Source organism: Triticum aestivum, chromosome 3B (assembly GCF_018294505.1).
Source record: "Triticum aestivum cultivar Chinese Spring chromosome 3B, IWGSC CS RefSeq v2.1, whole genome shotgun sequence".
Lineage (NCBI taxonomy): Eukaryota > Viridiplantae > Streptophyta > Magnoliopsida > Poales > Poaceae > Triticum > Triticum aestivum.
In genome coordinates, this window is record NC_057801.1 from 80892287 (window position 1) to 80914286 (window position 22000).

A 22000-nucleotide genomic window follows, 5' to 3' on the forward strand; every position below is an offset into this window, starting at 1 on the left:
TCGGATGGTGGGAGTACTAAATAATCTTATATTTATTTACAGAGTGGGTACTTATTATTGATCATATATGTGAGGAACAAAAGATCAATCACATAAAAAACAAAAAAAAAAGTACCATCGACGAAACAGAACAATACTGTGTTCATTAAATAAGACATACTCCCAGTGCACGGAGTCGAAGGCCTTCCTTATGTCAAACTTGAGAAATATTGAAGCCTTTTTTTCGTCGGTGCAACCAACACATGTAAATGCGGACAAACATGAAGTTATCATGGATGCTTCGAGTCTTAATGAAGACGCTTTGCGTGTTGGGAATGAGGGCGTCCATGTGAGGGGCAAGTTACATGGCCAACAGTTTCGCCGTAATCTTTGCAATGGCGTGTGTAAGGCTAATTGGGCAATAGTCGATGATCTCGTAGGCACCATCTTTCTTAGGGAGGAGCACAATATTGGCTGAGTTCAGCCATTCGAAATGCTCCACATGTAGGTCCGAGAACCTGCTGATGGTGGCCATGACATCCTATTTAATGAGGTTTGCAATATTGTCCGAGCAACAGTAGTGGAACAAGCCAGTGTTTCCCCTTACTTGCTTCTTATTGCTTGTAGTTTCCCTGTATTTGAAAAGCATTCACTGATGATTACTGACACTGATTGTTGGTGTATGTGATACATGGAAAGAGATTATGCACGTAGTGCGATGACTTGATATGGCCGGTCCATGCATGAATATGATCCTCTTGCATACATTGATTGATTGTATTATTTCTTTGCGGGGTGATTGATTGTATTTTTCTATTTCATTTGCCTCCTTCATTTCTTTAGTTTCTACAAGGGGCGACAACAAAATTGTAAAAAAATCCAAGCGAATCCTTCATTCCCTTTCAGCCTCAGCGGTCCTAACGATTCATGGCGCTCACTCTTCCTTTCTTCCTCTACTCTCGCGATACAGTTTTCCTCTCTGATATCATGGACTCATATGGCTATGACATGGTCATCCTCATTTCATCCGATGATGGTGATATCGGTGTCTACTACGTGAACAACGATTTCAGCACCAAGGCCACCCCGTGGCCAAGTCTTTTGTGGCTGCTAGCTACAACTAAGACAGCGACGATGACTCCAACGACACCACACCAAGTTGGCGGGGTCGACCGACCAAATACAACTAAGGGCATAGCGACGACAGTCCTTCTGAAAACATATGAGATGCCCCGCAAGGATTACCATGGCGCACATGTACCTTCATCGACACTCCTAGAAGAGTTTCTGAATGGTGGGTCGTCGACCCGTCGTGGCAACCTGAACTCACGGATCATCACTTAGAAGAGAAGACATTTGTAGAATAAGTTCTTGGATATGTGCAAGAACAGGTGCAAACGCGACTATCGCAAACCGCGCGCACGGCGGGAAAAAAGAACTCTTCAAATACTACATAAAGGCATGGAAACACATCGTGGAACAAGCTAATATGCCTTGTTCCACAATGTGTTGTAATGCCTTTTTGCAGTGTTTGAAGAGTTATTTTTTCTGCCGTGCACGCGATTTGTGATAATTGCGCTTGCACTTATTCTTGCACATATCCGATAACTTGTTCGGCAAATATCTCATCTTCTGTGTGATGATGCATGAGTTCATGTTGCCACGGCAGAACAATGACCCACAATTCAGAAACTCCTCCAGGAGCGTCGTTAAAGGTACACGTGCGTCATCGTAATCCTTGCAGAGCCTCCCATCGGTTTCCACAAGCCGAAGATTGTTGTCGCTATGCCATTAGCTGTATTTGGCCGGCCGACACCATCGAGTTGGTGTAGTGTCGTTGTGAGAGTCGCCGTAGCTGGAGCTAGCATCCACAAAAGATGTGGCCGCGCGGCGCCCTTGGTGTGACCATCGTCCTTCTCGTTGGATGAAATGGGACGGCCTGGCAGCGCCATCAGATTTTGATGTCAACCACGTCCTTAACGTCCTCATCATCAGTGAGTAAAATTGTATCTCGAACGCTCATATATGTTCACTATACTTGCTGCTTGTAGTTTCCATGTACTTAGAAAGCATGGCGCCAATGATTACTGTCGCTGATTTTTTGGCATACGTGATACTAGAAAAAGGATCATGCACGTAGTGCAGTGCCCTGATATGGTCGGCCCATCTATGGATATGATCCATGTTTTCATCTGCCTCTTTCCTTCATTAGTTTCTACAAGGGGAGGGAATGCGGCAATGAATTGTAAAATCTGTCGTCACAAAGTTTTCTCATTCCCACCATCCTCCATTGCCTTTCAGCCTCATTGTAGTGTGTGTGTGTGTGTGTCTATATATATATATATATATATATATATATATATATATATATATATATATATATATATATATATATATATATATATATATATATAGGACTCCTCTTTTGTACTCCCAAGAGTACATACTCCCACTTCTAGTTCATGCAGTTTAATGAGTAAAATGGGTATATACCCCATAGTAGCGAGTAACAACCGTGCTAATTAGCAAAACAAAATAGCTAGTTTGTTGCATGCGTAGCTACTCCCTAAAATAAAGGAGCGTGTGGGTGCTGATAGATTGCTTTAGGCGGATAAGTTTGTTAGCTTCCGGTTGGATTATATTCTCTCCTTATGAGCAGGTATGGTGTATGATACCTTTTTATTTTTATCTTTTGGGTGTGTCTACTACATATTTTGTGAGGAAGTATATACTTTATATTTTGTGTGAGTACATACACAACATTTTTTAGGAAGTATATACTTCATCTTTTATGAGAGTGTATGTACAACTTTTTTTTGAAGTATATACTTCATTTTTGAGAGAGAATATATACAATGATTTTTTGAGGAAGTATATACTTCATCCTTTATGAGAGTGTATATACGACTTGTTTTCTTGGAAGTATATACTTCATTTTGCAAGAGAGTATCTCCAACAACATTTTTAGGAAGTATATACTTCTATTGGAGAGTAGACATGACATATTTCACGAGGAAGTTTATACTGCATCTTTTACACGAAGTATATACTACATTATCTAAACATAAACTACAGGTGCGGATAAATATACTACCTTTTCAAGTATTATGATCATCATGCAAAGAAGTCATATATATTAATCCTTCATGAGGAAGTATAAACTTCCGGTAATAACCAAAAGAAGTTTGTCATACTTGTAAATTCAAAAGGAGTTTAGACTTGCAAAATACATCGGTGTATTATTCACCAAATGTGAGTATATGCGACCGAGAACGAAACATGTACATATACTCTTTTCCAACCAAATTTAGAGACATTCAATTATTGCGAGCGATAAATGGAGTACACCCATCTTAGATCAAAGAAAACTAAAGGATGATATGTACTGATTTTTTTAATGGAGTATATACTTCATGCATCTGAAATCGAAAGAAGTGCATGATAGTCAAAAATGAAAAAAAGGTATATGCTCTATGTAAAGAATTATGTGCCCAGTTGGATCACTGGCCATCTAAGATTAAAAGAACGCACGGAGTGCATATGACCTTTAATCTGGGTAACACGGGTTGTTTACATACATGCACAAGACCAATACGTAATCATGTGCGTGCGCATGCTGTATTCTTCGATTACACGCATGCAGATCAAGCTGCAAAATGCCATTCCTGGGTAGCTAGCTAGCTTGGTCTTTATGCATGTGTTTTTTGTCGTGAGAGCATCTTGTTCTTCGACCTGGTCAGCAGCAAAGCGTATGGATACAACATCCAAGACCAATGGCCCGCCTCGCCGTTGATCAACCATCCGTCATCTGCACACGACACTTTCGGAAACCCGGCTCATTTCCCGTGGCTGCCGTGGAACACGAATACATAATCGCCAAGCCAAGAGAGGATGGATACTGCATGAGGCAAGAAGGACTTGCATAATCACGCATTGCAAACTGATCTATCAATCGAGGAAACAACGGACAAGTATAAAGAAATAAAGATGTGATTTTCAGTATAAGCACATCCAAAGGCCAGTATACCTGGGCATATATATATGTTGCTAATACAGTGAGCTGTCTTCGTGACCGCCGATTTACGCGACTTGATCACCAGAGCGCCTGCTCATCTGCGTCTCGCCGATGTCGTCGCCCATGCGGATGGATGTAGCGTGCGCATGGTCGTCGTCACCGTTGGCCAAGAATACAACGACGACGGTCAAGGAAGGCTCGCAGGCTAGGAAGAGTTGCCGGTGTCGCCGATGGCGGCGAAGATAGACGAGGGTTAATTCATATGGAATAGGATGACGATAGAGTATTTTCTTTTTTGCGCACTACACATGCGCACATGCATCGACTGGGATCCTATAAACCAGGAATTTTTTCAACGGAACACCAACTCTTGTGTCCAGCCCGTTAGGCGGTGCGTCTTTTTTTTTGCGGGACTGAAACGAGGGAGGAGTATGTACTCCTAGGAGTATGGACCCATTTTTCTATATATATAATGGATACTACCACCTAGTGGTAACTACCACCTAAGAATCCACCGTCGATCTTCCGTGCTTAGATCTGAGTTTTTCTTTCTTAGAATGCTACAGAATTTTAACGGGTCTAGGTTCCACGCGACCCATTTGGTGTTATTACTAATTATACTATTAGTTTAATTGGTGGTTATCTACGGCGTACTAGTGGCCATGGCTTATCCAAGAATTTGAATGCATCTATCTATTCGTCGTTCTTATCCGGATACTAACCAAAACGGTTCTATTTTCTCGACCTACCGTTCTGCCCGGCCACACTTCCCTCAACAACTGGAGACGACGGATCGGCGTCGTCGTCGTGACTCTCACCGGCTGGACGGCGAAGCGTCGTCATGATTATTCTTCTGCCACATCTGAGGCAGTGAAACCACGGCTGGCCGATGTCGTCCTGAGTACCACGCAAGTCAAGGTGATCATAATCTGCATGCTTCCATGCTCCGTCGCTTTCTCTTTCAACTCTCATCTCTATTGCTTCATGTGGATCAACAGGTTACGAGCAACGGCAGGGAGTAGTGCGTTGAAGCGACACGACATGCACAAAGTTGATCGATGTTCGCCGGCGACTTGCGAGTGACTGTACAGCGACGGAGACGGCAACCAGTGTTGTTCCTGAACATGCGACATTACTCACTGCCATCAACGATGATGACGAGCCAAACCTTGCAACGTTGTCGATCGCCGTCGACGGTAGCGGCGCCCGCGTGCACGACCCATGCTCACGAACTGCTAGATCCAATAATGGCGGTTGTATGATGCATGATATTCTTTTGGACTTGAGAGAAATCTACGGTTACATTCCTACCAAAAGAACGATGTAGTTTTTGGGTCTCTCATCCACATCCACCTAGGCAATATTTGAGGATCAATCACAGAATGGAGTTCATGAATTTATCAACGAAGAAGTTTATTTTTTTGATACACATGATCCATGCTCATTTTTTTCATACTACATACTACTACTTCTGTGTACAAAATACTGTATACTACATACTATATGTATACCCCATACATTTTATATAGATATACACATATATACTACTTAAGAGTTGGTACGTAAAGCCTGCCTTGAATTTACTTGATGGAGATCGGCCTGCAGCGTACATACGCCATTTAAGATATATTCCATAATTTGTATTATACATTTGTTTGTCGTACAGTATACTCCATACTTCCTTGAAAGGAAAATACTCCGTACTTTCTTTTACATACTATATACTCCCTACGTTCTAAAAATATTACTCCACTCTATATACTCCTTTGAGCGCATACTATATACTCTATACTCTCTAAAAAATGGCACCACATTCTTTTTAAACCCATTATACGCTCTTTTTACATATATTCTGTGCCACTTTCTGGATATACTCTTTTTTGGATGAATATACTACTCAATATTTAATTCAAAAAAGTTATATGGTATTTTCAGAATTAAAAAATTATATAGCCCAGTTTCAAAAGAAAATACACATATACTCCATACTATCATTTTGATATACTTCATACTACAGCTAAGAGCAGTATCTATACTTCCATACAAACTAGAATATTATGTACTTCGTGCGTCGTCCCGTAGGTGCCGAGGCCGAGCCGGAGATCGCCGAAACATATCTCAGAGTAGTACCCACCGTTGCGGCGCAGGCGGACGCCGCGGAAGCCCGACGCTCCTCGGCGGCGCGGCGGCATGGTGGCGCGTCGTTGGCGGGGCGCTGGAGCGGTGGAGGCGCGCGTGGCTGAGGGGGAGGAAGAGGCGCGTGGCAGAGGAAGTGAAATCGGAGTCGTGGAGAAGGCGCGTGGTGAGCGCCGCATTTTATAGGCACGCCAGAAGCGGTGCGCCAAAAATGACGCGCGAGCTGCCGCCTTTTCGCGCGCGCGCGCAAGCGGTTCCCGCGCGCGAGAGTTTCCCGCCATCGCTGGAGCGCGGCAAAACATTCCGCGCGCGCTAAAAGTTGGGTTTACCGCGCGTGCGCGTTTTTTGACGCGCCTGTTGGAGATGCTCTAATAGCACCATCACAATCTCTTAATTAGCACCAGTCCTCTTGAAGCCGGTGTGGCATGACTGTGATGCTGAAACCTGGGGCTTCGCCGCCGCTTAATCTGGGCATCAAACATGTCCCTGGAATGGCTCTGATCAACGAGTGTGAGCCTGGCCTTCTCTTCTACTCCCTTCGTCCTATAATATAAGAACGTTTTTGACACTATGTTATTACTTTTAGCACCGGTAGAACTGGACACTTTGTCCTTGCTGCTATTACCATTTGCATTTGGTGCTTATTATGCTGTCCTGATTGACTTTCAATAGTTATAGTCTTGTTGTAAGTATTGCTTCTCTAACCGGGATTTGTGTTGGTCGGCGTTATTTTCCATGTCTTTGTGTTTTTGTTCATCATATTGGGACCTGGTCTTTCTTTCTTTCTTCCTTTTTTACGAGAGAATTTTTTAATTTATTCATTAATTATGGCAGTACAAAGAACACAAGAGGTAATAAAAATTACAACCAGGTCCATGGACCACCTAGCAATGACTATAAGCACTGGAGCGCGCCTTGTGAGCCGAAGGCGCGTCGCCGTCATCGCCCATCCCTCTACGGAGCCGGGTAAACCTTGTTGTAGTAGACAGTCGGGAAGTCGTCGTGCTAAGGCCCCAAAAGATCAGCACACCGGAGCAGCAACCATCGCCAATGAAGAGAGTTGTAGATCGGAAAGATCATACTTGTAACCACACGAACGAAGATGAACTGGATCCAAATAGATCCATCGAAGACCAGCACCGGACGAATCCCCTGAGATCCGATGGAGACGCACCTCCACACATCCTCCTCCGACGCTATCTGCACCATCGGGGCGACGATAGGACGTGGGAGACATTATTCCTACTGAGGAACATCGCCACCGCCACACAGCTCCAACCAAAACGATTAAGCTAACAAAAACGAGAACAGGGTCCCTCCCGCCGGCGGGGGGCTGAGATCCTCCACACCTCCATGGCTCAAAGGCCATGGGAGATGGGACTGATCGGCGCCGGCGCCGGCGGGAGAAGGAAGGAGACTTTTCTTGGGAAGGAGGAAAGACATATTGGGACATTCTTTTACCCCTTACCCCCCCCCCCCCCCCCCCCAAAAGGACCAGCAAAATGTGCTAATTCCCAATTCATCTCTATCTAAAAAATTGGCGATAATTTGACTGCCTACACCTCATGGACGAGGTAAATGTGCTAATTCAGATGCTTCCACCATTATATATCTACAAAAATGGTTTTTTTAGAAGCCGCAGTGACACCAAATTACTAGAGGAAAAAAGACAAAAATTGAGAAAATGTGCATCAAGGGAATCGAACCCTGGTCAGTACCGTGGGAGGGTACTATGATACCACTACACCATATGCGCTTTCATGCTGTTACTTTTTTGGTATGGATGAATTTCTACTCTAGAGTACTCAAGACCTGCAAAGAAAAAAAAAAGAAAAAAGAATGGAGAAGTGGGGTATCGATCCCCATACCTCTCGCATGCTAAGCGAGCGCTCTACCATCTGAGCTACATCCCCTTCTATGCTACTGTTGCTAATTCAGGAGCTGATGTTCGTAACGTAAGGTCTATGCAAGAACCATGTTAACCAAAGCAGGTGCAAAACTGCAAATGGAAACCCATTTTTCGCTCAAGGCTGGTCAGTTTGGATTGTTGGTCCTATCCGAGAACCAAACCAAACCAAACCATCATTGCTGCGAAACCACCCTCCCAAACGCTAGAGGGCAGTTTGGGCCGCTTTCAAAACCTACGGTGATAATTACCTGATTTTAAAGCCTTCAATAGTAGTATATATATGTTGTGAGGAATATAAGAGCCACCGACGACAAGTAACATCAAATGTGTTCTTCATCGATGATGCAGACTGCTATCTATACAGGGCCAACACGGTCCGTAAGGGGGAGCCACAAGTGAATAGTTGCTTCCTTTGCCAGGTTCTACCTACTCTTGAAGGTTCCATGGAAATATGGATTAATCATAACTAAAATGGGCTAATCCACTCTCCTAACAACATGTAAACATTATAAAACCGTACCGACCTTTGTATTTAGTTCAAATATACTTAAAAACCAAAAATACAAAGTGTTCACTTTGATCATAGTAAAATTCTGTTAAGCAAACCAGAGTACAAACACACTTGAGAAATAAAGAAACCACGTCGAAGTCCCCATGGGAAACCATCTTAATCCTCTTGAACAAGACAACACGCAGCGGCATGCCGCTCCAATGCTACAGCTAGCCAGCTTATCGATGTTGACCGCGGACAGGAAGTCATGAGGACCAAGGTAATGCCAGCCAGTGCCCCAGAGAAGAAGATATCACTGTCTGAAGAGCTGCAGATCCAAGAGCCTAAACTCCACTATTTCTCAAGATCTCACGGCAACCCCGAAGGCCTTTGTGCAGTGACGTAGATGAGGTGGAGGGACCAAACTGCAAAGGAAAACCACTGATCAATATGATGTTGAGACCCGAGGCTTTCAATACAAGATTACCTTGTTAGAGACGGAGGCATCACCACCAATCAATTTGGGGGTGGGGTTTTACCCTAGACTGGCTGTGATCAACGATCATGAGCTGTTAATTGAGAAGCATCATCGTCTGTTGCATTGTGACATTGATGGTGTGTTTATAGGAAATGTGGGATTGCGGCTGCCCGGCGCATCACTACCCGGCGTCGCCCCTGCCCTACTCGGCGCTGCCTCAACCCGGTGCGGCGTCGCATGGGGTTGCGGCTGCCTCGCTGTACGGGGCTCCGGGTGCATCCCCAGGGCACTACCCGCCCTACTCGGCGCCTTTCGGGGCGGCGCCCTCGCTGGGCCACCGCACCGCCGCACGCTCCTACCGATCTGACTGCGATGCCGGCGCCGTTCTACTTCTCGCATCTATTGCCGGTGAAACTCACGCCGGACAACTACTTGTCCTGGCGTGCTCAGGTGATGCCTCTTCTGCGGAGCCGCTACCTGGAAGGCTATGTTGACGGATCTATCCCGTGTCCGCCTCCTCATCACCCGACCTATCACACCTGGGTGGCCCAGGATCAGGCCATCCTCTCCGCCATCCAGTCCTCGCTCACCCCGAGTGTCTCGTCGCTGGTCATCTTCGCCGCTACGTCCCGAGAGGCGTGGGCGGCCCTTCACACCAGCTTCGCCTCTCAGTCTCAGGCGCGTGCTCACTCTATACGCACTGAGCTGGGCGAGACTAAGCTTGGTGACCGCAGCATCACGGACTACTTCAACAAGATGCGGGGTCTCGCCGACACGTTGGCCTCCGTTGGCCAGCCACTGCAGGATGAGGAGTTCACCACCTTCGTGCTTAACGGGCTTGATGATGACTATGACAACCTCGTTGAGAACGTCCATGGCCGTGATGATCCGCTCCCACCTCGGGAGCTCTATGCACGCCTACTCGGTCGTGAACAGCGCATCAAGGCGCGCCGCGCCACCCCTGGTTTCGCCTCCGCCAATGCGGCCACTCGTGGCAAAAACCCCCGGGCGCCATCTTCAGGGGGTAGACCGGCGCCATCTTCACAGCCGGCCTCGCGGGGCAATGCTCCGAACATCACGGGTGGTAACCGGCCGGTGGCATGTTGCTCTTCCTGCGGAGCTCCGCAGGCCTGTCAGCTCTGTGGCATTGAGCGCCACGTTGCGTCTCGCTGTCATCGTCGTTACAAGCAAGACTTCCTGGGCCTCGGCAACAATGGCAAAGGGAATGAAAAGCAAGCCGCGGCCGCAGTGACGGGTCCTGACCATGGCCGCACTCCGTCTTACTCCATTGATCCTACATGGTACATGGACACGGGCGCTACGAACCACCTCACCAACGACATGGGCAAGCTCTCCACTCAGGAGCCATATCGTGGCCATGATCAGGTGCACACCGCTAATGGAGCAGGTATGCGCATCTCTCATGTTGGTCAGGCATCACTTCTTGCACACAATTCACGAAAACTGCATCTTTCTAATGTTCTTCGTATTCCCACTGCTTCACGTAGTTTGTTATCTGTTCCACAACTTACTCGTGATAATAATGTCCTTGCTGAGTTTCATCCTTTTCGTTTCTTTATCAAGGATCGGGACACGAGGGCCGTTCTGCTTAGCGGTCGTCTTCGCGGTGGCCTGTACGCACTTGACGCGCCCACCGCACCTCCTATGCAGTTTTCTCCCCAAGGGCCTCAGTGGTGTTCGTGTGTCTCCTACACATTGGCATGCGCGCCTTGGTCATCCTGCTGCTCCTATAGCTCGTCATGTGTTACATCGCCATGAGCTACCAGTTGTGTCAAATAAAACTGCTGAAACTATTTGTGATGCCTGTCAGCAGGGCAAGAGTCACCAACTTCCGTTTTCAGAGTCTAGTCGTGTTGTGAAACATCCTCTTGAGCTTGTTTTTTCCGATGTCTGGGGTCATGCCCAAACGTCTGTTAGTGGGCACAATTATTATGTCAGTTTCATTGATGCTTACAGTCGGTTTACTTGGCTTTATCTTATTAAGAAAAAGTCTGATGTGTTTGATGTCTTTCTACAGTTTCAAGCACACGTTGAGCGTCTCCTTAGTCAGAAAATTATTCATGTTCAAACCGACTGGGGGGGGGGGTGAATATCATCATCTCAACTTGTTCTTTAACAAACTTGGGATCACACATCGTGTGTCTTGTCCTCATACACATCAGCAGAATGGGACTGCTGAACGTAAGCATCGTCATCTTGTAGAAACTGGCATTACTTTATTAGCTCATGCCTCCGTTCCTTTTAGGTTCTGGAGTGATGCCTTTTCCACTGCCTGTTTTTTGATCAATAGGCTGCCCTCACGACTACTGAATATGAAAACTCCACTTGAACTCTTGCTCAATGAACTTCCAGACTACACCTTTCTCAAAGTTTTTGGGTGTGCTTGTTGGCCTCATTTGCGTCCGTATAACAAACATAAGCTAGAGTTTCGATCGAAAAAGTGTATTTTTCTTGGCTATAGTTCCCTTCACAAAGGGTACAAATGCCTACATATTCCCACCAATCACGTTTACATCTCTCGTGACGTCGTGTTTGATGAGAATGTGTTCCCTTTTCGTGCACTTCCGAACAACTCTATCACTCCTCTACCGGACGTTTCTTCTACCACACCTTCGCCTGGTCAATTTGTAGATGTTGCATATGCTCCTGCGTTGCTTCCTAATCATGCTGCAGGTGTTGGACGTGGTGCTCGTCTTGAGCTCCTTGAGGAACAGCCGCCGCCGGCAGCCCTGGACCTGGACGTCGGTCCTCTGCATGGGGCATGCATACCGGGTGGCGCCCGCCTACCCGCCGGGGCTGCACCCGCGGCCACCACCCGGGCGTCGCTCCCTGCCCCCCTCGCGGGCTTCCCCCGAGCCGGCCGCTGTCTCGGCGCGGGCATCTCCCGAGCCGGCCGCTGCCTCGGGGCGGGCCTCCCCCGAGCCGGCCGCCTACTCGCCTGGATCAGGCGCTTCTACACGGGGGCTGGGTCTGGCTCCATATGGGCCGGTCTCGCCGGCCCCAACGTCGCCTGGCTCCAGCGTGAGCTCAGGCGCGGGCTCCACGCTGCCCGGCTCTCCTACATCACCAGGCTCGGGTGGCTCGGCCTCTCCTCTGTCGTCACCCGAGTCTAGTCCGGTGTTGCCGCCACCTGCTGCTGCTCCTCGAGCCCGCACACGCAGCCAGACAGGAGTGTTCCAGCCAAAGATCCGTACCGATGGGACTGTCGCGTGGCTCGCTGCTTGTATGGCTCATGCTGTGGAGGATCCTACTGCTGAGCCTCGTCATTTTCAGGCTGCCCTGAGCATTCCTCACTGGCGTGCTGCGATGGAACAGGAGTTTCAGGCGTTATTGCAGAATGACACATGGCAGCTTGTTCCTCCAGTATCTGGGATCAACATTATTGATTCCAAATGGGTGTTTAAAGTCAAGAGGCATGCTGATGGCTCCATTGAACGCTACAAAGCAAGGCTCGTTGCTAAGGGTTTCAAACAGAGGTATGGTCTTGATTATGCAGACACATTCAGTCCAGTTATCAAGCCCACTACTATTCGTTTGCTGTTGTCCCTTGCTGTTACTCGAGGATGGTTCCTTCGTCAACTTGATGTGCAGAATGCTTTCTTGCATGGAGTTTTGGAGGAGGAGGTTTATATGCGGCAGCCCCCAGGGTTTGTGGATCCTGATCGTCCTCACCATCTCTGTCGTCTTGTCAAGGCGCTATATGGACTCAAACAGGCTCCCCATGCATGGCACGCACGTCTTGGATCTGTTCTGCGGGCGCTTGGTTTCATCCCCTCCACTGCTGACACATCACTGTTTCTGCTTCAGCGACCTGAGGTTACGATGTACTTGCTGGTCTATGTTGATGATATCATCCTCATCAGTTCCTCAGATGCTACTGCCGATCGTCTTGTTGCTGCTTTGAGTGGTGATTTTGCTGTCAAGGACCTTGGTGCTCTACACTTCTTCCTTGGCTTGGAGGTTTCACGTTCTTCTGCTGGGTTAACTCTTTCTCAGAAGAAGTACGCTCTTGACCTGTTACGTCGTGCTGGTATGTTGAAGTGTAAACCTTCCAGTACTCCGATGTCTGCCACTGATCGGTTGTCTGCTCTTGATGGAGATCCTCTTTCACCTGATGATGCCACTGAGTACCGCAGTCTTGTTGGAGGTCTGCAGTATCTTACTATCACCAGACCAGATGTCTCTTATGCAGTCAACCGTGTCTGTCAGTTTCTCCATGCACCCAGGACTTCTCATTGGTCAGCTGTGAAGCGTATCCTGCGTTATGTCTGTCTCACTGCTTCTCATGGTTTGCTCCTCCAACCTGCGCCATCTTCTGAGATCTCAGCCTTCTCCGATGCAGACTGGGCTGGTAGTCCTGATGACCGGCGATCCACGGGGGGGGTATGCAGTGTTTCTTGGTTCTAACTTGGTTGCTTGGAATGCTCGCAAGCAGGCTACGGTGTCTCGCAGCAGCACGGAAGCTGAGTACAAAGCAGTGGCTGATGCGACAGCTGAGATCATTTGGATTCAGTCCTTGTTGCGTGAGTTGAGAGTCTCTTCAGCTCATCCTCCAGTACTTTGGTGTGACAACATTGGTGCTACATACTTGTCATCTAATCCTGTGTTTCATGCTCGGACGAAACATATTGAGGTTGACTATCACTTTGTTCGAGAACGAGTTGCACAGAAGCTACTTAGCATCAAGTTCATCTCATCAAAGGATCAACTTGCTGACATCTTCACGAAGCCTCTTCCTCAACCACAGTTTGTAGGTTGTAGGCGCAATCTTAACTTAGTTTGTACTTCGGGTCACAGTTAAGATTGAGGGAGGGTGTTAGACTGTATATGTACGTAGACTTGTATATACACCTTGTATATTGTACCCTTTGGTACTTATATATAATGAGATAGCCGCACCCCCTTGAGGTGTCGAGCAGTCCACCAGAATATTTGTTTAACACTGATGGTGGCCATGACATCCTATTTAATGAGGTTTGCAATATTGTCCGAGCAACAGTAGTGGAACAAGCCAGTGTTTCCCCTTACTTGCTTCTTATTGCTTGTAGTTTCCCTGTATTTGAAAAGCATTCACTGATGATTACTGACACTGATTGTTGGTGTATGTGATACATGGAAAGAGATTATGCACGTAGTGCGATGACTTGATATGGCCGGTCCATGCATGAATATGATCCTCTTGCATACATTGATTGATTGTATTATTTCTTTGCGGGGTGATTGATTGTATTTTTCTATTTCATTTGCCTCCTTCATTTCTTTAGTTTCTACAAGGGGCGACAACAAAATTGTAAAAAAATCCAAGCGAATCCTTCATTCCCTTTCAGCCTCAGCGGTCCTAACGATTCATGGCGCTCACTCTTCCTTTCTTCCTCTACTCTCGCGATACAGTTTTCCTCTCTGATATCATGGACTCATATGGCTATGACATGGTCATCCTCATTTCATCCGATGATGGTGATATCGGTGTCTACTACGTGAACAACGATTTCAGCACCAAGGCCACCCCGTGGCCAAGTCTTTTGTGGCTGCTAGCTACAACTAAGACAGCGACGATGACTCCAATGACACCACACCAAGTTGGCGGGGTCGACCGACCAAATACAACTAAGGGCATAGCGACGACAGTCCTTCTGAAAACATATGAGATGCCCCGCAAGGATTACCATGGCGCACATGTACCTTCATCGACACTCCTAGAAGAGTTTCTGAATGGTGGGTCGTCGACCCGTCGTGGCAACCTGAACTCACGGATCATCACTTAGAAGAGAAGACATTTGTAGAATAAGTTCTTGGATATGTGCAAGAACAGGTGCAAACGCGACTATCGCAAACCGCGCGCACGGCGGGAAAAAAGAACTCTTCAAATACTACATAAAGGCATGGAAACACATCGTGGAACAAGCTAATATGCCTTGTTCCACAATGTGTTGTAATGCCTTTTTGCAGTGTTTGAAGAGTTATTTTTTCTGCCGTGCACGCGATTTGTGATAATTGCGCTTGCACTTATTCTTGCACATATCCGATAACTTGTTCGGCAAATATCTCATCTTCTGTGTGATGATGCATGAGTTCATGTTGCCACGGCAGAACAATGACCCACAATTCAGAAACTCCTCCAGGAGCGTCGTTAAAGGTACACGTGCGTCATCGTAATCCTTGCAGAGCCTCCCATCGGTTTCCACAAGCCGAAGATTGTTGTCGCTATGCCATTAGCTGTATTTGGCCGGCCGACACCATCGAGTTGGTGTAGTGTCGTTGTGAGAGTCGCCGTAGCTGGAGCTAGCATCCACAAAAGATGTGGCCGCGCGGCGCCCTTGGTGTGACCATCGTCCTTCTCGTTGGATGAAATGGGACGGCCTGGCAGCGCCATCAGATTTTGATGTCAACCACGTCCTTAACGTCCTCATCATCAGTGAGTAAAATTGTATCTCGAACGCTCATATATGTTCACTATACTTGCTGCTTGTAGTTTCCATGTACTTAGAAAGCATGGCGCCAATGATTACTGTCGCTGATTTTTTGGCATACGTGATACTAGAAAAAGGATCATGCACGTAGTGCAGTGCCCTGATATGGTCGGCCCATCTATGGATATGATCCATGTTTTCATCTGCCTCTTTCCTTCATTAGTTTCTACAAGGGGAGGGAATGCGGCAATGAATTGTAAAATCTGTCGTCACAAAGTTTTCTCATTCCCACCATCCTCCATTGCCTTTCAGCCTCATTGTAGTGTGTGTGTGTGTGTGTCTATATATATATATATATATAGGACTCCTCTTTTGTACTCCCAAGAGTACATACTCCCACTTCTAGTTCATGCAGTTTAATGAGTAAAATGGGTATATACCCCATAGTAGCGAGTAACAACCGTGCTAATTAGCAAAACAAAATAGCTAGTTTGTTGCATGCGTAGCTACTCCCTAAAATAAAGGAGCGTGTGGGTGCTGATAGATTGCTTTAGGCGGATAAGTTTGTTAGCTTCCGGTTGGATTATATTCTCTCCTTATGAGCAGGTATGGTGTATGATACCTTTTTATTTTTATCTTTTGGGTGTGTCTACTACATATTTTGTGAGGAAGTATATACTTTATATTTTGTGTGAGTACATACACAACATTTTTTAGGAAGTATATACTTCATCTTTTATGAGAGTGTATGTACAACTTTTTTTTGAAGTATATACTTCATTTTTGAGAGAGAATATATACAATGATTTTTTGAGGAAGTATATACTTCATCCTTTATGAGAGTGTATATACGACTTGTTTTCTTGGAAGTATATACTTCATTTTGCAAGAGAGTATCTCCAACAACATTTTTAGGAAGTATATACTTCTATTGGAGAGTAGACATGACATATTTCACGAGGAAGTTTATACTGCATCTTTTACACGAAGTATATACTACATTATCTAAACATAAACTACAGGTGCGGATAAATATACTACCTTTTCAAGTATTATGATCATCATGCAAAGAAGTCATATATATTAATCCTTCATGAGGAAGTATAAACTTCCGGTAATAACCAAAAGAAGTTTGTCATACTTGTAAATTCAAAAGGAGTTTAGACTTGCAAAATACATCGGTGTATTATTCACCAAATGTGAGTATATGCGACCGAGAACGAAACATGTACATATACTCTTTTCCAACCAAATTTAGAGACATTCAATTATTGCGAGCGATAAATGGAGTACACCCATCTTAGATCAAAGAAAACTAAAGGATGATATGTACTGATTTTTTTTAATGGAGTATATACTTCATGCATCTGAAATCGAAAGAAGTGCATGATAGTCAAAAATGAAAAAAAGGTATATGCTCTATGTAAAGAATTATGTGCCCAGTTGGATCACTGGCCATCTAAGATTAAAAGAACGCACGGAGTGCATATGACCTTTAATCTGGGTAACACGGGTTGTTTACATACATGCACAAGACCAATACGTAATCATGTGCGTGCGCATGCTGTATTCTTCGATTACACGCATGCAGATCAAGCTGCAAAATGCCATTCCTGGGTAGCTAGCTAGCTTGGTCTTTATGCATGTGTTTTTTGTCGTGAGAGCATCTTGTTCTTCGACCTGGTCAGCAGCAAAGCGTATGGATACAACATCCAAGACCAATGGCCCGCCTCGCCGTTGATCAACCATCCGTCATCTGCACACGACACTTTCGGAAACCCGGCTCATTTCCCGTGGCTGCCGTGGAACACGAATACATAATCGCCAAGCCAAGAGAGGATGGATACTGCATGAGGCAAGAAGGACTTGCATAATCACGCATTGCAAACTGATCTATCAATCGAGGAAACAACGGACAAGTATAAAGAAATAAAGATGTGATTTTCAGTATAAGCACATCCAAAGGCCAGTATACCTGGGCATATATATATGTTGCTAATACAGTGAGCTGTCTTCGTGACCGCCGATTTACGCGACTTGATCACCAGAGCGCCTGCTCATCTGCGTCTCGCCGATGTCGTCGCCCATGCGGATGGATGTAGCGTGCGCATGGTCGTCGTCACCGTTGGCCAAGAATACAACGACGACGGTCAAGGAAGGCTCGCAGGCTAGGAAGAGTTGCCGGTGTCGCCGATGGCGGCGAAGATAGACGAGGGTTAATTCATATGGAATAGGATGACGATAGAGTATTTTCTTTTTTGCGCACTACACATGCGCACATGCATCGACTGGGATCCTATAAACCAGGAATTTTTTCAACGGAACACCAACTCTTGTGTCCAGCCCGTTAGGCGGTGCGTCTTTTTTTTTTGCGGGACTGAAACGAGGGAGGAGTATGTACTCCTAGGAGTATGGACCCATTTTTCTATATATATAATGGATACTACCACCTAGTGGTAACTACCACCTAAGAATCCACCGTCGATCTTCCGTGCTTAGATCTGAGTTTTTCTTTCTTAGAATGCTACAGAATTTTAACGGGTCTAGGTTCCACGCGACCCATTTGGTGTTATTACTAATTATACTATTAGTTTAATTGGTGGTTATCTACGGCGTACTAGTGGCCATGGCTTATCCAAGAATTTGAATGCATCTATCTATTCGTCGTTCTTATCCGGATACTAACCAAAACGGTTCTATTTTCTCGACCTACCGTTCTGCCCGGCCACACTTCCCTCAACAACTGGAGACGACGGATCGGCGTCGTCGTCGTGACTCTCACCGGCTGGACGGCGAAGCGTCGTCATGATTATTCTTCTGCCACATCTGAGGCAGTGAAACCACGGCTGGCCGATGTCGTCCTGAGTACCACGCAAGTCAAGGTGATCATAATCTGCATGCTTCCATGCTCCGTCGCTTTCTCTTTCAACTCTCATCTCTATTGCTTCATGTGGATCAACAGGTTACGAGCAACGGCAGGGAGTAGTGCGTTGAAGCGACACGACATGCACAAAGTTGATCGATGTTCGCCGGCGACTTGCGAGTGACTGTACAGCGACGGAGACGGCAACCAGTGTTGTTCCTGAACATGCGACATTACTCACTGCCATCAACGATGATGACGAGCCAAACCTTGCAACGTTGTCGATCGCCGTCGACGGTAGCGGCGCCCGCGTGCACGACCCATGCTCACGAACTGCTAGATCCAATAATGGCGGTTGTATGATGCATGATATTCTTTTGGACTTGAGAGAAATCTACGGTTACATTCCTACCAAAAGAACGATGTAGTTTTTGGGTCTCTCATCCACATCCACCTAGGCAATATTTGAGGATCAATCACAGACTGGAGTTCATGAATTTATCAACGAAGAAGTTTATTTTTTGATACACACGATCCATGCTCATTTTTTTCATACTACATACTACTACTTCTGTGTACAAAATACTGTATACTACATACTATATATATACCCCATACATTTTATATAGAGATACACATATATACTACTTAAGAGTTGGTACGTAAAGCCTACCTTGAATTTACTTGATGGAGATCGGCCAGCAGCGTACATACGCCATTTAAGATATATTCCATAATTTGTATTATACATTTGTTTGTAGTACAATATACTCCATACTTCCTTGAAAGGAAAATACTCCGTACTTTGTTTTACATACTATATACTCCCTACGTTCTAAAAATATTACTCCACTCTATATACTCCTTTGAGCGCATACTATATACTCTATACTCTCTAAAAAATGGCACCACATTCTTTTTAAACCCATTATACGCTCTTTTTACATATATTCTGTGCCACTTTCTTGATATACTCTTTTTTGGATGAATATACTACTCAATATTTAATTCAAAAAAGTTATATGGTATTTTCAGAATTAAAAAATTATATAGCCCAGTTTCAAAAGAAAATACACATATACTCCATACTATCATTTTGATATACTCCATACTACAGCTAAGAGCAGTATCTATACTTCCATACAAACTAGAATATTATGTACACTTACCAATAAAAAAGAGAGTAGTATGTACACACCATACAACAAAAAAGAGTATACTACATACACAATACTACCTTTTGGGGTACTATTTTATACGCCAAGATATTTGACGCAAAGTTTGTCAATACATACTCCATACTCCAATAATTATATGTATGTTGGAAAACTCCATACTACAAGCATACATGAGTATACTTGAAGTGTTTAAAAGTATTATATTCTTTACTATATTGTGTAGAAAATCTAGAAAAGATAATGTTCCAACGTTACCTATTTAACGAAAACAACTCTGACTAGAAAATTTCCCTCTACCTAACAAGAATAATCAGCATCTCGTTCGCATCCTTATATCTCATAGACAAGTTGTTGTACGTAACCAAGATTTTCTGGACACTCTGGCCAATAATTTAGGAGGTAGTTGAACCAGTGCGTCGTTAGCTGCCGGATTATTTTAATGTAAAAACTGAAGTTGGTGCCTATCAGATTACGTAGCACCCGTTAACCTACTTGTCGACCCGGTTGAGGGAGGGGGAGGACACGTGGAGCGCAGCTAGCTAGGTGGTAACTACAAGTGCTTGTAGATAAAATTTGTCATATATATATATATGAGTGTTCGAGACAATCGCGGTCCTAGCGATCCATTGCACCAAATCTTCCTCTCTTCGTCTCCTCTTTCTCGATACAGTTTTCCTCTTCGATGATGATGATGTTAAGGACGTGATTGACATCATAGACCCCGATGGTGGTGAGATGATCGTCCTCATTTCATCAGTCAACGACGACAATGTCGATATCGGTGCCTCCTATACGAATGATGCTTCTAGCACTAAGGCCTTCCCACGACCACGTCTTTTGTGTTCGCTAGCTCCAACTACGGCAGCGACGACGACGTCGACTCCGACAACGACTCCGGCGATGATACCAGACTGGCTTGGTGGAGTTGGTAGGCCAAATAAAACTACTGGCATAGCAACGACAATATCTGGCTTGTTGAAACCGATGGGATGCTCCACAATGATTAGGATGGCACATATGTACTTTATCAACACTTGTGGATGAGTTTCTGAAATGTTAGTCACCAATCCATCGTGGCAACCTGGATTCACACATCATCACCCAAAAAAGGAGATATTTGCATAACATGTTCTTCGATATGTGCAAGAACAAGTGCAAGCTCGATTATCCCAAAAGACACGCACGCAAGGAAAAATAACTCTTCAAATACAGTAAAAAGGCATGGCCACACATCATGGGACAAGCCTGCCAATTCACTTGGGAGTAATGAGCGGGAGCGCCCAACCATGAGCAAGCTTGACGTTTTTCCCCCAACGATTATTGGGAAGGCTTGTTCCACAATGCATGGCCATGCCTTTTTTCATTATTTGAAGAGTTCATTTTCCTGCCATGTGCGTGGTTTGCAATAGTCGCAATTGCACTTGTTGTTGCACATATCCAAGAACTTGTTTTGAAAATATATACTCTTCTGGGCAAAATTGCGTGAGTTCGGGTTGCCACATCGGATCGGTAACCCACCATTCAAGACCTCCTGCAAGAGCGCCGATGAAAGTACATGTGCACCATCGTAACCCTTGCGGAGCATCCCATCGATTTCCACAAGGTGGACTGTCATAGCTATGCCAGTAGTTGTATTTGGCCGGACACCTCCGCTGAGTAGGTGTGGTGTTGTCAGAGTCGGAGTTGTTGTCGGATTCGCCGTCACCATTGCTAGAGTTGGCAACCACAAAGGATGTGATCACATGGCAACCTTGCCGCTGGAAGCGCCATTCGCGTAGGAGGCACCGATATCACCATCGTCCTCGTCGTCGGATGAAATAAGGATGACCGTGTCACCACCATCAAAGTCAATGATGTCAATCACATCCTTAACGTCCTCATCATCGAGAAGGAAAACTATATCAAGAAAGGAGACGAAAAGAGAAAGAGTGCGTGCCATGGATCACTAGAACTACTGATTGTGCGTCTCAAACACTCATATGTATACAGTATAGTGGTTTCCTTCATCTGCCTCAAATTTCTTCAATAGGAGTATCCTGAATCAAGTGTGTAGTACTCCCTCCGATCCCATTTATTCCGTGTATAACTTTTTGCCAAAATATCCGCAATAGTCTGCGTGTTCAGATCTTTAGCATATTCTTTCCAGAAATACGCTTCCACCTCTGCTTCGCCTCATAGGCCGGCGCCACCGCATGCAAGTTGTGTCAGAGAGACAGCCATGCAGAGAAAGAATCCCGCGCATGCACGCGTTCGTAGGTAGGGGAGAATGAGGAGGACAGGGGCGGAGAGCCAATGGCTGCATGGGGCATTTATAACTACTGTTTCTCCAGTCCATGCGGGGAATCTCCATCCACAAAGCAGGCAACTAGTCAGTATGCGGGCTGGTGCTTATGCACAGAGAAAAAGAATCAGAGGGAGTAAGCCATAGCCTGAAACAAACAAAAAGAAAGGAGAGGACCAACCATGAGGCGACACGACGTGTGGGGAGTTGTGGGGATTGCCACGTAGTGGCAGCCAATTG

At 45.6% G+C, this 22000-nt stretch overlaps 2 long non-coding RNA genes and 1 other non-coding gene across 3 annotated transcripts; 2 read left to right on the forward strand and 1 right to left on the reverse strand.

Moving 5' to 3' along the window:
* Positions 1-4721: 4721 nt before the first annotated feature.
* Positions 4722-5369, forward strand: LOC123064870 (uncharacterized). Its single transcript, XR_006430826.1, has 2 exons — positions 4722-4912; positions 4993-5369. It is a non-coding gene; the product is annotated as an uncharacterized lncRNA (long non-coding RNA).
* Positions 5370-7970: 2601 nt separating this feature from the next.
* On the reverse strand, positions 7971-8043 carry TRNAA-AGC (transfer RNA alanine (anticodon AGC)). Its single transcript has one exon. It is a non-coding gene; the product is annotated as a tRNA-Ala (tRNA).
* A 10086-nt stretch (positions 8044-18129) lies between these two features.
* Positions 18130-18830, forward strand: LOC123064871 (uncharacterized). Its single transcript, XR_006430827.1, has 2 exons — positions 18130-18320; positions 18401-18830. It is a non-coding gene; the product is annotated as an uncharacterized lncRNA (long non-coding RNA).
* Positions 18831-22000: the final 3170 nt, after the last annotated feature.